This window comes from Rhamphochromis sp. 'chilingali', assembly GCF_963969265.1.
Source record: "Rhamphochromis sp. 'chilingali' genome assembly, chromosome: 4".
NCBI lineage: Eukaryota > Metazoa > Chordata > Actinopteri > Cichliformes > Cichlidae > Rhamphochromis > Rhamphochromis sp. 'chilingali'.
In genome coordinates this window covers 40,530,508-40,540,524 of record NC_137948.1, presented here as the reverse complement: position 1 = coordinate 40,540,524, position 10,017 = coordinate 40,530,508, and positions in this window count along the sequence as shown.

Here is a 10,017-nt window from a genome sequence, read left to right as displayed (position 1 = left end):
ACAAACTTCAAATCATGTACGAACTCTGAAGCACGTACAAACTCCAAAACACGTAAAAACACGTACAAACTCCAAGACACGTATAAAAGACAACAGAAGTGCTCCAGGATGCTAGGGGCAGTGTTGAGCTTTTGTTACCTAGTGGCTACACAAGCCAGCAAGTACCAACGACCGGATTTGGTGTGTGGTAGTAACATGTAAATGAACATTTTTTTTTTTTAATTATTTGACTATATATGAATGCTTGTGTATAAATACACAAACAATACACATATGCTTTCATGCTTTCAATTGTGTAATTTAAGTGATCTAGGTAGCTCTGTTTTGGAAGTTCAGTTCATGCTAGAAATGTGTTTTGGAGTTTGTACGTGTTTTGTCTCTAGGGGCCACCGCATATATTTCTATATAAACATATATAAATAAAACCACTTTTTTTTTTACATTAGTAATTCCTTTTGTGCATAATTTTATATTATTGTTAATAATAAATTAACTGAAGCAACAAAACCTGAAGAGCCGGTTCGGGACCGAAAGAGCCGGCTCTTTTTAGTGAGCCGATCCGAAAGAGCCGGTTCTCTAAAAAGAGCCGGAAATCCCATCACTAATGGGTTGTGATACAAAGATTTTGTGTAAAGCGTTTTCTAGGAGATTGGATAAATATGTGCTTAATTTGATAATAGACGATCAACAAGGTTTTGTTAAAACGAGACAAGGCTATCACAATAGAAGACGTGTCCTCAATGTACTGTATGACAAAAACAATAATGACACACCACTGTTATCACTAGATGCATGCAAAGCCTTTGATAGAATAGAATGGATCTATCTCTTACAGGTGCTCCCCAAATATGGACTGGGTGAAACATTTCTCAAATGGATCTGGTTCATGTATACAAGCCAGACAGTGCAAGTTTTAACTAACAATAACATGTCAAAACCCTTTAATTTACAGCAGTCAACCAGGCAGGGCTGCCTCTGTCTGTTTGTGTTAGCAATAGAGCACAAACACAATGTTCAAATATAAGGGTGTTCATAAGTGCACGTGACACCAGGACACCCTAGGCTGGAGGTTGATGATCGATTTTTGTAATCATATCACCAGACCTGGACATTCGGGTAAAGAGAGGGGCTGAGCTATCAATTGATCACCACCCAGTGGTGAGTTGGATCAGGTGGATGCTGGACAGACCTGCCGGGTCACTGAGTCCAAATGGACCATGTTCATGACCTCCATTGCCGAAGTCACTGCACTGAGATTCAAGATTCAATTCAATTTGTCACGTGCATAGTACAACACAGTGAAATGTGACCTGATACGCTCCTCGACTATGCAAAAAAGAGAGAGAGAACTTTATATACAGTGAATGAGTATATACAAAGAGGACATTATGTGCAAGTGGGTGAGTTATATACTTTGTATAAATTAAGATAAAATAGAACAATCTTGAAATTTACAGCTAGTGTACATAGCGTAGGTAAGATGTTAAAGTGTCTTGTGCTGTAGTAAAGCCAGAATGATCAGGAGGTAATTTAGTCATTTAAATCAGCTGTGATGGATCAAGGACAAATCTAAAACCTGCAGGACCTCAAGGCTCTTCAGTAGGGATGGGTATCGTTTAGGTTTTATACGATACCAGTACCAAACCGGTACTTTTGAAACGGTGCCGGTGCTCGAACCGGTGCTTAAAGAATGGAGAACACAAAATTGGTCCAAAAACCTCTCATGTTCAGCTGTTTTTTTGTAAAAAGATAACAATGTTAGCCTTTTCTGCAGCTATAGGGGATTTATGGTATCACTCAAGCTATCAAATACGGCGCATTTCTCGGCTTTTAACAAAATGCTATACGTCGCCAGGTGTTTCATCAGATTCGAGGTGTTACCTCCTTTGCACAGTATCACCTTGTTGCACTTGTTGCAGGCTGCTGGGTTTGCAACTTTTGCTGTGAAGTACAGCCAGAATTTGACCGCTTCACCTTGGGCATTTTTAATCTGTAGCTCTGCTCTAAAAGAATGTACGTACCTGGGCCTGCTTACTATCCTAGGAAAGGTAAAATGATTGGCTAGAATCCAAAGTGTATGACATCTCAGGAAAAAAAAGCACCGAAATAAAGTACCGAAATGTGCGCTGCTTTTCGGTCTGGTTACTACCGTTTATGTCAGAACCGGTGCCGGTACCCATCCCTACTCTTGAGGCCTGGAGTTGGCCACCACTGCTTTAGATGGCTATCTATTTAAATTATTTCTTGATTCAACAGATCTGCCAGTAATCAGGCCCGCGTTTGTTTAGTGAAACTGAACTCAGCTTTCTAAAAGTGGTTAATCACCATTAATGGTTTAAAAAGAGGGACGATTACTTTTTTACACACGACCTGGTAGGTTTGGAAGATTTTACTCCCTTAATCAGTGAAATGCTCATTTAAAAACTGCATTTTGTATTTACTTTTTTTTTTTTAATTTACAATTTTTTGATGATCTGAAACATTTAGGTGTGACAAAACACTAGGAAATCAGGAAGGGGGAACACTCTTTCACACCACTGTAGGTGTCCCAAGCTTTACAGCATCATCATTCAAAAAGCCTTGAGGCTGCCAAAGGAAACAGGCATAGCACTGCAAATATTTCCTGGATGAACAATTCCCAATTTTAATGAATTAATCTCAATTCACTCTATTACTTAAAATGTAACATGTTGATAATTTTCAATTTATGCAAGTTCTAAGAAATTATCTTTTTTTTCATATATTTTTATTGAAATTTTCTTTTATAATTCAATTCAATTTTATTTATATAGCGCCAAATCACAACAAAAGTCGCCTCAAGGCGCTTCATAGATACAGAGAAAAACCCAACAATGATATGACCCCCTATGAGCAAGCACTTTGGCGACAGTGGGAAGGAAAAACTCCCTTTTAACAGGAAGAAACCTCCGGCAGAACCAGGCTCAGGGAGGGGCGGGGCCATCTGCTGCGACCGGTTGGGGTGAGAGAAGGAAGACAGGATAAAAGACATGCTGTGGAAGAGAGACAGAGGTTAATAACAGATATGATTCAATGCAGAGAGGTCTATTAATACATAGTGAGTGAGAAAGGTGACTGGAAAGAAAAAACTCAATGCATCATGGGAATCCCCCGGCAGCCTACGTCTATTGCAGCATAACTAAGGGAGGATTCAGGATCACCTGGTCCAGCCCTAACTATATGCTTTAGCAAAAAGGAAAGTTTTAAGCCTAATCTTGAAAGTAGAGATAGTGTCTGTCTCCTGAATCCAAACTGGAAGCTGGTTCCACAGAAGAGGGGCCTGAAAACTGAAGGCTCTGCCTCCCATTCTACTTTTAAATACTCTAGGAACAACAAGTAGGCCTGCAGAGCGAGAGCGAAGTGCTCTGATAGGGTGATATGGTACTACAAGGTCATTAAGATAAGATGGGGCCTGATTATTTAAGATTTTGTATGTGAGGAGCAGGATTTTGAATTCAATTCTGGATTTAACAGGAAGCCAATGAAGGGAAGCCAAAACAGGAGAAATATGCTCTCTCTTTCTAGTCCCTGTCAGTACTCTTGCTGCAGCATTTTGGATTAGCTGAAGGCTTTTCAGTGAGTTTTTTGGACATCCTGATAATAATGAATTACAGTCGTGCAGCCTGGAAGTAATAAATGCATGAACTAGTTTTTCAGCGTCACTCTGAGACAGGATATTTCTAATTTTAGAGATGTTGCGCAAATGGAAGAAAGCAGTCTTACATATTTGTTTAATATGTGCGTTGAAGGACATGTCCTGGTCAAAAATGACTCCAAGGTTCCTCACAGTGTTACTGGAGGCCAAGGTAATGCCATCCAGAGTAAGAATCTGGTTAGATACCATATTTCTAAGATTTTCAGGGCCGAGTACAATAACCTCAGTTTTATCTGAATTAAGAAGCAGAAAGTTAGCGGCCATCCAGGTCTTTATGTCTTTAAGACATTCCTGCACTTTAACTAATTGGTGTGTGTTATCTGGCTTCATGGACAGATAGAGCTGGGTGTCATCGGCATAGCAGTGAAAATGTATGCTATGTCTTCTAATGATGCTGCCTAAGGGAAGCATGTATAATGTAAACAGAATTGGTCCTAGCACTGAACCCTGTGGAACTCCATAATTAACCTCAGTGTGTGAAGAGGACTCTCCATTTACATGCACAAATTGGAGTCTATTAGATAGATATGATACAAACCACTGCAGTGTAGTACCTGTAATACCTACAGCATGTTCTAATCGCTCTAATAGGATATTATGGTCAACAGTATCAAATGCTGCACTAAGGTTATACAATACAAACAAATGTTTGAACATCCTCACATTCACACACCCATCCACACTTCAAACCCTTCTTCTTTCCCTTCTTTCTCATGAACAGCCTCCACCTCCACTCCCTATCATATCCTTGTATGGCTTCCACATATTCATAAAGTCCAATTGTTTGCCCTTGGCAATATATGTTAGCCTTTCCAGGCCTAGAGAGTCTGCAATTTCCTTCTTCCAGAGTCCCATGGAGGGAGCATCCATACTCCTCCAACATAGTGCAGTGCAATGGCTCTTCTGGCTTTAAGTAGTCCATAGTCCAGTAATTTAGTCTGTTTTGCCAGTTGTTTAAATTCCCTTGGATATTCCAAGTACACAGAGTTTACCTTTTAAAGGGATTTTTACCTTAAACATTTCAGACAGACATTTGATTGCATCTTTCCAAAATTCCTGGATTTTAGGACATTCACATGGAGAAGAGTTCCCTTTTCAACTTAACATTTAGTAGAGATGTCTGAAATGTGATTGGACATATGATGGAGCTTGATGGGTGTTTTATAGGTTCTCATGACCCATTTATATCGGAGAAGTGTAAAGCGCATGTTTATTGTTTGTTTTTGTGCTTTTAAGCAAGACTGGTTCCAATCACTTTCATCTATGTCCTCTTGGATTATCCCTTCTCCATGCATCTAACATGGCTGAGTCTTTGGCTGAGGAAAGCATCAATAAGTTATAATACATAGAAAGAAAGCCTTCCCTTTTGTATTCTCAATGCATACCTCCTGTATTTTTTGTAATGGTGGAAGGTCAGGAATCTGTTGCATTTTTGATGACATATAATTTTTCAATTGTACCCACATAGCAAAGTTGGTATGGCCCGGATCTGACCCACACAATCTGCTTACACAGGGCCCACATGACGGCCCTTTGGTGGCCCAAATCAGGTTTGCCAGATGTGGCCCGCACAACGCCAGTTGTAGACACACTGCTGGCCCTGTGCTGGCCCAGAACAGTTTCAGCTCTGGCCCCAGATGTCAGCCTAATGTGTACCTCAATCAAGCCATGTAATAACAACATGTGTCGGAACATAATAGTGCAAAAGTAACATGACAAAACTCTGTTCGCACAGTAAATGGACTGATTGTTATATAGTGCTTTTCGAGTCTCCCAGATTACTCAAAGTGCTCTATACAACATGCCACATTCACCCAATCACACACTTTCTCTAAACTGAGTGCTTCCTCACATCTGGTTGACATACACCCTGCCGTGACACCAGTCAGTCAGAAGTGCCAGCTTGATGTCGGATCCGGGCCACACCTGTTTTCTATGGGCCTGGGCCACATAAACCAAACCACAATCAAGCCAGATATGGCATGTCATTACATAGACAGGCCTGGCCCATATCTGGATGACATACGTCTTATCATGCCGGAAGTCAGCCAGCAGTGCCGGCTTGATACCAGATCCGAGCCAGATCTGTCTGCTATGTGTGTAAGTATTTAAGGAAGTGCTTTGGGGGTATTAAATATTTTTTGACCTGACCAAAAGTGAGCAACATGCTGTCTGCATATAGATCTTTAACTTTTTGAATCCCTTCAATTTTCCACATTTTAAATCCTCCATCATTTTTACCAGGAATAAACTTTTCATTACCCCAAATAGGAGTGAATTGCGAAAGCGTTGGAGGATCGCCGAAATTTTTATGTGTTGCATGCCAAATTATAATTGTGTTTTTCAAAAATGGGTTTGTTGTATTCTTTTTTAATATCTCGGTGTCTGAAGAATATAGAAAAGTGTTTAAGGGAAGATCTAGAACAAATTCTTGCTCAATGTTGACCCAGGATGTTGTTGGGCAAAAATAATGGAAATTTCTCCACAGCTGTAAAAGACCCAGTGCCAGTTATTGCACATGATTGCAGCTGTTGCTGCTAAGGGTGGTCCAAAAAGTTATTAGATTTAGGGACAATCACTTTTTCACACAGGGCCATATAATTTTGGATTTTTTTTCCCCTTAATAATAAATACCTTCATTTAGAAACGGCATTTTGTGTTTACTTGCGTTATCTTTATGTAATATTTACATTTTTATAATTATCAGAAACATTTAAGTGTGACAAACATACAGAAAAACAGAAAGGTGGCAAACATTTTTTCACACTATGGTATTTTTGGATGGGGAATGTCGCTGCATAGCCACTTTCAGATTTAGAGAAATTAAATCAGGTTGTTTGTTTTGTCAGGTTGTTTTGCAGGATGTTTAACAATATGAAAAACATAAATCATAATGACAACAGAAAACAATCAAAATTACACAAGTTGACACACACAAGTTGACACACACAGGTTTAAATGACTACTAAAGGTAGCTATCCTCCCCTGTGATCTGTTTGCTTGTAATAAGTGTATGTCTATAAAACGTTAGTGAGTTTCTGGGCTTGGGGGCATGGTGAAAGCAAAAAAATTATTAAAGGATCTCCAGGAGAAGATAGATGAACTTTACAAAACAGGAAAAGGATATAAAAAGTTATCCAGGAATTTGAGACTGCCAATCAGCAGTATCTAAACTCTGATTGAGAAGTGCATGTATCTAGCGTAGTGGGCATAATAACAGCAGAAAGCGCACACATACTTGCTCATATAAGTTACTATTGAAACACATAATCAGGCAACAACAAGAACCACTCTCATTTACATATTGCACCCTTGTGGAACCTCTCGCTACACTTTTTTTTTCCTGAGTGATGTATGTCTTTTATTCTCATTCATTTAAGCATCACACACAGTGAGCAACATTAGCTACACATTAGCTATGGGCACACTAAGGTTTGTCACATGGAATCTGTTGGAGCCAGAGGTTAAGGATAAGAGGTTAAATATATTTTAAAAAACAAACAAAACAAAAAAAAAAACTACAGGCAGACCTGTCACAGCTACAGATGAATTTAAAACACTTGTGTTTCCTAATGTGTTCTCAGCCTGCTATATCTTTAGGGGAATAGTAATTTTAATACATAAAAGTGTTAATTTATCGAATTTCCCAGAGGAACCCACCCGAGGGATTAATAAAGTTCTATCTTATCTTATCTTATTTCACAGTACTCAACAGAGTTATAGATCCAGAGAGAAAATTTCTAATCATGAAATTATCTATACAAAGATATGTATTGTAAGTGTATAGGGCCCAAATGTTGACGATATCTTGGTCTTCCACGCTTTTTTTTTTACTGTAGACTCTGAATATCTAGGTTGCTCTCTTGTTCTTGAGGGAGACCTCAACTTTAGACTAAATTAAGAAATGGACAATCTTAATGCAATAATCCAGGTACAATGGCTCGCAAAAGTATTCGGCTCCTTGAACTCTTCCACATTTTGTCACATTACAGCCACAAACATGAATCAATTTTATTGGAATTCCACGTGAAAGACCAACACAACGTGGTGTACACGTGAGAAGTGGAACAAAAATCCTACATGATTCCAAACATTTTTTACAACTAAATAACTGCAAAGTGGGGTGTGTGTACTTATTCAGCCTCCTTTGTTCTGAGTGCAGTCAGTTGCCCATAGACATTGCCTGATGAGTGCTAATGACTAAATAGAGTGCACCTGTGTGTGATCTAATGTCAGTACAAATACAGCTGCTCTGTGACGGCCTCAGAGGTTGTTTAAGAGAATATTGGGAGCAACAACACCATGACGTCCAAAGAACACACCAGACAGGTCAGGGATAAAGTTATTGAGGAATTTAAAGCAGGCTTAGGCTACAAAAAGATTTCCCAAGCACTGTTCAAGCGATCATTCAGAAATGGAAGGAGTATGGCACAACTGTAAACCTACCAAGACAAGGCCGTCCACCTAAACTCACAGGCCGAACAAGGAGAGCGCTGATCAGAAATGCAGCCAAGAGGCCCATGGTGACTCTGGACGAGCTGCAGAGATCTACAGCTCAGGTGGGGGAATCTGTCCATAGGACAACTATTAGTCGTGCACTGCACAACGTTGGCCTTTATGGAAGACTGGCAAGAAGAAAGCCATTGTTAACAGAAAACCATAAGAAGTCCCGTTTGCAGTTTGCCACAAGCCATGTGGGGGACACAGCAAACATGTGGAAGAAGGTGCTCTGGTCAGATGAGACCAACATGGAACTTTTTGGCCCAAATGCAAAACGCTATGTGTGGCGGAAAACTAACACTGCACATCACTCTGAACACACCATCCCCACTGTCAAATATGGTGGTGGCAGCATCATGCTCTGGGATTGCTTCTCTCCAGCAGGGACAGGGAAGCTGGTCAGAGTTGATGGGAAGATGGATGGAGCCAAATACAGGGCAATCGTGGAAGAAAACCTCTTGGAGTCTCCAAAAGACTTGAGACTGGGGCGGAGGTTCACCTTCCAGCAGGACAACGACCCTGAACATAAAGCCAGGGCAACAATGGAGCGGTTTAAAACAAAACATATCCATGTGTTAGAATCGCCCAGTCAAAGTCCAGATCTAAATCCAATCGAGAATCTGTGGCAAGATCTGAAAACTGCTGTTCACAAACGCTGTCCATCTAATCTGACTGAGCTGGAGCTGTTTTGCAAAGAAGAATGGGCAAAGATTTCAGTCTCTAGATGTGCAAAGCTGGTAGAGTCATACCCTAAAAGACTGGCAGCTGTAATTGCAGCAAAAGGTGGTTCTACAAAGTATTGACTCAGGGGGCTGAATAATTACGCACACCCCACTTTTCAGTTATTTATTTGTAAAAAATGTTTGGAATCATGTCGGATTTTCATTCCACTTCTCACGTGTACACCACGTTGTGTTGGTCTTTCACGTGGAATTCCAATAAAATTGATTCATGTTTGTGGCTGTAATGTGACAAAATGTGGAAAAGTTCAAGGGGGCTGAATACTTTTGCAAGCCACTGTAAGTAAATCCCAAAAGGTTGATTCTGTTCATCTGGACGTAGCGTTTTCAGTGGGAGAAACGTTTCGTCACTCATCCAAGGGACTTCTTCAGCCTCGAAGAAACCATAGAAAATGTTGAAATGGGGTGAGACTAAACAGTTCCTGTTCAAGCAAACGCACAGGACCTCCATTACCAAAAAAGTCAGTTGTTAGCAAAAAACAAGAGCGTGTTTTCAGCAAGAGAAAGTGATTATCGCTATATGACAGCACTGAAAAACAATCCCATTATCAGGCCAGTGTTGTTCAAGACCCCCGTGATGAGGAAGAGCTCAGGCATTGTGTATTGCCTTTTTACCCCCTTTAATTGGCCAAGACAGTGTTGGGCACCAAGTGCCCAACATTCCAGATTACCAGTCCAGTTTCAGTGCCATCCACATTATTTGTTACTTTCTAATTATATCACATTGCATTACCTTATTTACTTACCCCATGTAGAAAGTAGTTAGCTTTTTTGTTAATTGTTTTTCATAATCAGAATCAGAATACTTTATTATTCCCTATGGAAATTATGTAGGTGAAGTTGCAGAAACTAACCTAATGAGCCACCGACTAACCGATTGCATTACTTTGTGTCATGCCTTTGTCAGTTAACCTTCCAGTGTCGGTAGACACATAGGTGTGTCCAGATCATATGGCCAATTTAAGAAGACATGGCTGCAAGACTCAGCCTAGCTGAATCCCTTTAGGATTTAAAAGTATCAAATATCCTGGGTCAAGATATTAACTCCAAGTTGATGCATCTCTGATGCAGTAGTAGTAGTAGTGGAATAATGATTGATCCTAA